This window comes from Schistocerca americana, chromosome 6 (genome assembly GCF_021461395.2).
Source record: "Schistocerca americana isolate TAMUIC-IGC-003095 chromosome 6, iqSchAmer2.1, whole genome shotgun sequence".
In the NCBI taxonomy this organism is placed as follows: domain Eukaryota; kingdom Metazoa; phylum Arthropoda; class Insecta; order Orthoptera; family Acrididae; genus Schistocerca; species Schistocerca americana.
In genome coordinates this window covers 574,088,317-574,096,496 of record NC_060124.1, presented here as the reverse complement: position 1 = coordinate 574,096,496, position 8,180 = coordinate 574,088,317, and the positions used below count along the sequence as shown (strand labels likewise).

Genomic DNA, 8,180 nt, shown 5'->3' with positions numbered 1-8,180 from the left:
TTTCTCAATAAACATTATTCTAACCAAATCGTAACTGAGTGGCCTACATCATTTATGGGTCGTTAATGTAGTTCCCGATATTATTATTACTGTTATTATATGTTGTGTTAACTTTTTATTTCGCAAACTTGCCATCAGCCAGATAATTTAACCAAAGGGTCATAAGTGTCTAATTTAGAGCGTGTAATGCGACACATCCGCTTCAACCCCTAGACGAATTTGGGCCAAGACATTTCGACAAAGAGGAACCGCATGTGATACCGAACGTCTTTGAGATGTCAGCACGTGGTTCCAGCCAGAAGCGGCGTCTTCAACGGCGATTCATCGCGCAGCGGCTGTTGCAGTACCACAGCAGAGGCTACGAAATCTTCAGCGTCGGCTTCAACTGCAACATCGGCAGTAATACCATGGCAGAAGGATCCAGCACTACCAAGCTAAGTACCTGCGCTGATAGTGAGATTATGTATGATTCTGTAATTCAATCGCCAATAACAGACGTCGCTAATGTTAAGCAGTCGGCCAGTTTGTGTGGGTCCGAAAGTACTAGTGAGCTGCTTAGCCCGAAGTCGGAGCGGGAGAGCGTGATCGGCGGTGAATTTAGAAGGGCAAGCAGTCCGAAGTCAGGCAAGGGAGATAAATTTGTGCGAGACATGATGTCGCAATTAATGGAAATGCTAAGAGGATTGGGATTCAAAATTGATTCTGTTAAAACCGATATGGGATCCAAAACTGATTCTTTTAAAACCGACATGGTTGACGTAAATTTAAAAATTGATTCGATTCAATCCGAAATAGCTTCGGTTGTGACAGACGAAGTAGGTGAAATGGTTAGTGAAATCGAGGAATTGATAGACGAAGAATTAAAAACCATTCGGGTAGAAATGGCAAAATTTCTGATGAAGTTGGGATACTTGGCACTAAAGTAGATCAAGCGGAGAAAAATCTCAGTGATAAGGTGGAGAAGTTGCAGGAAGATCTGGGAGGCAATGTAAGAAATTGTATGAGAAGGCACGATGATCTAATGGCTGAAACGACACAGGCTATTAGCAACTTATACGTTCGAATAGGTAAAGGGGAGAAAGAAGTAGATAAAATAAAGGAACAAGTAGAAGCTGGCATTAAAATTGAAAGTAGTGAAGTTAAAAAGCAAATCAATTAAATAAAAAAGCGAATTGAATTCTTTAGCCGCACATCAAACCTGTACAGTGATCAGTGTTCCGTGGATGAACTCAGGATCGATCAAATGTTTTGGAAACGACGGGAAATATCACCCAGTAAAATTTATAGCAGCATGCAGAAGATAAAATTCATGAAAAGACATTTGGAAGGCGAGCCGCAATCATGCGCAAATAGACACAGTGATACGTTCACTACCTACGAAATATTTGAAAGCAGTTTCCTGGACAAGTTCTGGAGCGAAGCGAAGCAAACGTGACTCCAAAATGAGTTTCTGAACGGGCCAACATTTAATTATGGGAAAGGATCGATGTGAGAATTTTGTAAACGTGAACTCTGGAGATTAATGCATGTGAAACGTCCATTGGGAGTGCTTGTTGAAATTACGACGCTGAAAAAGAGGCTACCCGAAAATTTGCAGTTGGATCTAGTGCACAGTCCTAGCAGCTAAACAGACGAATTTTTTGTCTTTGTAGAAAAATTAGAACGGGCGTTGAAATTTAAACCGCCAAGTAAGCAGACAAATAGTTTTCAGAGTGGAAATTATAGCTACAGTCCGAGTGATTACTATGGAAGATATCCGGGAAGTTATCAACGGAACGCAAACAGCAGTTTTGATAAGGGAAACGGTAACAGGAACACATCCAATGATAAATTTCAAAGGGGTAATGGGAAAGGATACTTTCGTGACAGGGACCGACACCAAGAACTTAGATTTAAGGGACCGGCACCTGGCGAAATGAACCAGCGTAATGGGAGATCGGGAAATTAAGTTTCGCCGCATCTCAGGGCCGGAAATTGCAAACTAAACCAGCGATGAATAGGACGCGAGTAAAGTGAAATGCGCTGGGTGTCAATAAATCGGCAGAAAGGCGTCAGAATATTGAAATGAAATTAGTAAGAGATGAGGATCAAATAGGTAAATTATCAAATCAGATCGTAAGTAAAAGGCGTAGTCTTAAGGTGATGAAAGGTAACGATAAAGGCGATGACGGCGATTTGGGGCTAGATGATTTGTTTTATGAACGTGAGACCAGGGAGTTTGTGAATGTTAATACAATGAAAAACTCTACGTGCGAAAAGGAGGCTGAGGTGGAGCTGAATTTGGTGGAGTCAGACGGTATAGAAAATTCTAAAGAAGTACTAACCAGCGGCAACGATTATAGTGATGAAGGTGATAATGTTTCAGGTGATATTGTTGTTAAGGAGGTTAATAAGGGCGGCGTAGCATTTGTCTTCACAATGTTTTGCAGACTTATGCTTAATAGGAAGACTGAGAGTCCCTCTCTTTGGCGAAGACTGTTATGAATTTGAAATGCATCTGAAGTTTCTCTCGTGAATTTAACTTTCGAGGCCGTACCCTTTAATGCCAGTGCCGTTGTTCTCCTGACGAGTTTGAATTACACTAAAGTATGGAATAATGTTTGCCTATTTCCGAATTACAACACTTTTTTCAAGTCAACAAAAGTTAACACAGTACATCTAAATCTTCTTATTTACAAAATTATCTTTAGGTTCCATATCATTCTGTTTTATAAAAAATCGTTCTTTGCAAAATCATGCCTGATACTGCTATTTTGTCGAAAACTGACATTCTGAGCCCGTGGCTGTGCATAAAATATAGATTGACTCTTACGTAGAAGATGACAGCAACCAGCCACTTTTTTCAATGCTCTTTATTAATTTAAATTGCGCCGTTACCGGTTTCGAAGCGACAGGTTCATCTTCAGACGGCTAGTTCACGTTAAGACACATTTTACGTTAGCTTTTGCCTTTTTTTTTTTCAACTGATGAAATATCCTTGGGGAGGTTTTTCATCGGCACCACCATCCCAAGAAAATTTCGTCAGCTGGGAAAACAAAAGGCGTAAGCTAACGTAAAATGTATCTTAACGTGAACTAGCCGTCTGAAGATGAACCTGTCGCTTCGAAACCGGTAACGGCGCAATTTAAATAAATAAAGAGCATTGAAAAAAGTGGCTGGTTGCTGTCAACTTCTACGTAAGAGTCAACCTAAATGCTGCCTGATACTGTCCTATTAATGGATCTGCCTGTTCCTCCAGTCGAAACAGATTTATACAGAACAGACAGCAATGTGATTTTCCTGTAATTATTCGAATCTTTTATATTTATTTTTTTGTGAAAGGGCATGAATTAACGCACATTTCCATTCTGCAAGTATTTGTTCAGTTTCTCAAATGTTTGATATAATTCTACGAGATGCTGTGTGAGATTACTGTCATTTAATTTTCGTATTTCTGCTATGATTCCATCTTCCTCAGTGCCATGACCATAGAAATTGTTAAAAATTTTCATTACATGTCAGATCAGAAAATGTTAGTAATTTTAATTACATTTAAGACCACAACTGGGAGCAGACTGAGGCTTTCAGGCGCACGGAACAGACTGATGACGCCGCGCTGGGTAGCCGTTCAGCCTCAGGCGCCTTGGCACGGTTCGCGCGGCTCGCCCCGTCGGAGGTTCGAGTCCTCCCTCGGGCATGGGTGTGTGTGTTGTCCTTAGCGTAAGTTAGTTTAAGTTAGATTAAGTAGTGTGTAGGCTTAGGCACCAATGACGTCAGTAGTTTGGTCCCACAGGAACTTACCACAAATTTCCAAAGAAAGACTGGTGACAAACAGATGGAGTAACGAGTCCCGAGGCAACCGAAAATTTCTCAGCAGCTGACCAAACACGCCAGTGAGGATTATTCTTGATGGTTTACCAATGCGACGAGGGCTGAGGTCACAGCTGTCAGTGGTAACCTTCCGACGAATGTAATGGAGCAATTTATAGGGGAAGTTAGAATGATAGTCAAACATTAAGACGATAGCATGTCGAGGAAAGCTTCCAGGGGAATATTACCGCAAGATATTGCAGAGGGATATGTCCACCCAGAATTAATGCAGAACGGAATAAAAGCTCAGAGAGGGGCAGATTAAAGGAGGGTAAAGATTCGACGAGTAATCCGAGCAGCCGGAGTGCAGTGACACTCCTCACCGGCAACTGACAGAGCAATAGCCACTTTGCTATATCTCTCACGACGAGATGATTGATAGGCAATGATAAGACACAGGTAAACAAAAGCAAGGGTTTATTACGACCACCGCAGAGTGATTTAATAACAAATGGAAACCTGAAACTTCCTGTCAGATTATAACTGTGTGCCGGGCCGAGACTCGAACTCGGGACCTTTGCCTTTCGCGGGCAAGTACTCTACCATCTGAGCTACCCAAGCAGGACCCCCCCCCCCCCCCTCCTCACAGCTTTACTTCTGCCAGTACTTCGTCTCCTACCGTCCGAACTTTACAGAAACTCTCCTGCGAACCTTTCAGAACTAGCACTCCTGAAAGAAAGGATATTGCGGAGACATGGCTTAGCCACAGCCTGGGGGATGTTTCCAGAATGCGATTTTCATTCTGCAGCGGAGTGTTCGTTGATGTGAAACTTCCTGGCAGATTAAAACGGTGTTCCGGGCCGAGGAGACGAGGTACTGGCAGAAGTAAAGCTGCGAGGACGGGGCGTGAGTCGTGCTAGGGTAGCTCAGATGGTAGAGCAATTGCCCGCGAAAGGCAACGTTCCCGAGTTCGAGTCTCGGCCCGGCACACAGTTTTAATCTGACAGGAAGTTTCATATCAGCGCACACTCCGCTGCATTTCATATCAGCGCACACTCCGCTGCAGAGGGAAAATCTCATTCTGGAAACGAAAAACTCTTCTCAATAAAAAAAGTAATACAACGTCTCAGACACTAACAAAAAATGGTTCAAATGGCTCTGAGCACTATGGGACTTAACATCTGTGGTCATCAGTCCCCTAGAACTTAGAACTACTTAAACCTAACTAACCTAAGGACATCACACACATCCATACCCGAGGCGGGATTCGAACCTGCGACCGTAGCGGTCGTGCGGTTCCGGACTGAGCGCCTAGAACCGCGAGACCACCGCGGCCGGCTCAGATACTAACAGGTTAATGCCTGGAGCACACAGTGAATAAACATAGTGGGACGTGAAGACCATGCCACCGATAATCCCTAACGACGGAGGTTGAGCGTTCGGTGTAGTTGGCCTATAGGTACGTCTTGGGATATTTCAGGAAAGTCGTAGGTCCCGCTACGGTTGCTTCTGTCTGGGATCTGATTGATGGGCTGCTAAGAGCTCTGGTGGAGCGAACTGCGGACCCATTGGCTTGCGCCGCCCTATATAGCCGGGGCACGGAGGAATTCGTGCCTATCCAGTTCCGCACACGTGACACGACGGAGGAAATAGGTGCCTAGCACGGAGGAGAACCTCTGGTGGAGCTTGCCCTGCCGTCTGTCGGGGAGGCAACGCCTTGTGCGTATGCAACTCTGTGATGCTACAGTGTCTCAGGGGTTGCCGGTCTCTTTAGCCGAACGTCGGTACATGGCACACTTCAACTACGAGAAGACGGTGATAGATTCTGGTAGACACGCGTCAACAGCTAGCTAAGCAACAGTTTTCAATATTCAATGGAACAGCACTGAACACAGACAGTACAAAGAACTAAGAGGAATTTCAGTGAACAGCATGAACAAGTTACTGATTGGTACTTGTCTCTTGAATTATAGGGCAAGTGGCCCTTGACTTCTAAGAGTCAATGATTTAAGATTTAGGTCAAGTGGTCAGTTGTTAGCAGGTCGGGTGGCTGTGAGGGCACTCCTCTCTGCTAAAGGTCATACCTAATGATTATTGAAAGCATCTGGCCTTCTGTTAAGGGGTCTTGGTCTGACACCTCAATAAAAAAAATGTTTTGGATTGAACTTTAAACAAATTGACTAAAAGTAATAACTTGCTATTTTAGCCAACTGGCCGATAATTATCAACCTGTCGTAACTGAACACATATTCCAACCAAGGAGGTCTCCTCTCTCTCATCTGTTCTATAAAGGTTGACAAACCCATATTCGATTTAGTCGTGATCGCGCCATGCCAATAACACTGCAGCCAAAGAGAAAAATAAATGGAGTGGGAAACGGTGCCGGGACGCGACAGCGGGAGACTTGTTATTTTTCAAGGAACTGATTATTTCCTTTCTTGCTGAGGACTATGTCATAAAAGGCAGACATCATCATCATCATTTCAGCCTTTTTCCCACATCATGTGGAGTCGGTGTTACTTTGCTGGATCCTTCTCTTCCAGAAATGCCTATCCAGTGCTTCTTCTCTGAGCCATCCTTTCTCCCGTATGTCCCCTGCTACCTTGTCTTTCCATCTCAGTTTCGGTCTTCCTCTTCTCCTTGATCCTTCGATTTCCAGGTTTTCAACTCTTCTCCCCACGTAGTACTCCCTCATCTCTGCACATGTCCATACCATCTTAGCCTACTTTCTTGGATCTTCTTCCCTATGGGCCCTACTTTCAATGTTCCCCTGATGTACTCACTCCTTAGTCTATCCTTTCGTGTCACCCCAGTCATCCACCTTAACATTCTCATTTCTACCATTTCAATCTTTTCTGCACTATACAGCATCGCAGGCCTCACCACAGACTTCTGCGTCCTCTCCACCAGTTGCCTTAGTGCAAATATTACTGACAGTCGTACATGAACTGAGCAAAGTTGCGCTACATATGGTGTGACAGTTTCTACAAGTAAAATTCAGGTGATGGCAGTTTGAGCATTAAAACGAGTAAGATAAAAATTTTGATCGTCAAATAATCGAAGAAATTAGTGAATTTAGTATAGTGGGTTATCAGCCCGTGTAGCGTATCGCACAGCATGCAAATCCGCGTTGGTACACCGGCGAGTCTAAGTGCATCTGCCACTCTTGTTTAGGCAAAAACTAGGTTCGCCCTAGTTTATGGGTCAGAAAATACAAACGGTTAAAATGCGATCACACACAGACAAAAATTTACACGATTCACAGACTTCCCTCCCCTAGGCAACTTACGACTGCCAAATGTTGAGCTCAGCTAGGGCGGCATTAACGCTAACAACGAGAACACACGGCAGTTCGATGCAGCTCTCAGAGATACTCGAGAAAATCAATTCTGAACTTTCCCGACTGTCTATACCATAAAGGAAGAACATCATTCCGACGGCCCACGCGGTTCTCTGGTAGAATGCTCGCCTATTGTTTAGATCGTTTGGGTTCGATTCCTGGCTGTACTAAACTTTAAACAATGATACATGCTTCATGAGTATTTCCGTGAAGCGTAAAACGCATAAGAATGAAAAAATATTTGATTTGTAAAGTTTTTTTTAAGTCAAACAATGTTTATTAACAATCTGTTCTAAACGATCGGTAATTAAGTCCTGTACTTATATCTGTCATGAAAATTGAATTTTTATGAGCAAAATGTAATCAGAAATATGAAGACTTGCATGTTTCATTACTATGACTATCAGATACGTGTTAATTTGCACGTATCTGATGAATTTTGTATTTAAATCATGAAGGTATTCTAGACACAGAGGAATTACAGACAATGGATGCGAGTGGGGACCGATTTAAATTTATGGGGCAAGTTGAAAATTTCTGCCGGACTGGGATTCGAACCCAGATCTACTGCTTACTAGGCAGTTGCTCCGACCACTGAGCCATCCGGACCGGAAACAGAGGTCACTCGCGCTATTTCACTGATTCCCGTAGGCGTTCGAGCCCGGTGTGCATCCGCACTGAAGAGATCATTGGCCGTCTTTGTCTTAGTATATAGAAGGTATTCAAACCCAACAGAAAAAAATGAAGAAATAATGACCAAAACGAGACAGGGAACCAGTAATTACCAGTCTCGAGCGCTACTGATGGTTTTTTTCTTCGTATATTATTTTATTTTAGAGGCCTCAGAAATGCTACTAGAATATGCACTTCTGTTTCGAACTTCACATCAACGGGGAATCGAATGCAGGTCCATTCTACCATATAGCCACGCTGCCTGACCACAAAAAGGTTATATTAGATTAGATTAGATTAGTACTTGTTCCATAGATCATGAATGCGACACTTCGTAATGATGTGGAACGTGTCAGGTTAATAAAAGCTGTATATACAA

General features: G+C 43.2%; 1 non-coding gene across 1 annotated transcript; it reads right to left on the bottom strand.

Moving 5' to 3' along the window:
• Window positions 1-7,664: 7,664 nt before the first annotated feature.
• Window positions 7,665-7,737, bottom strand: Trnat-agu. Its single transcript has one exon. It is a non-coding gene; the product is annotated as a tRNA-Thr (tRNA).
• Window positions 7,738-8,180: the final 443 nt, after the last annotated feature.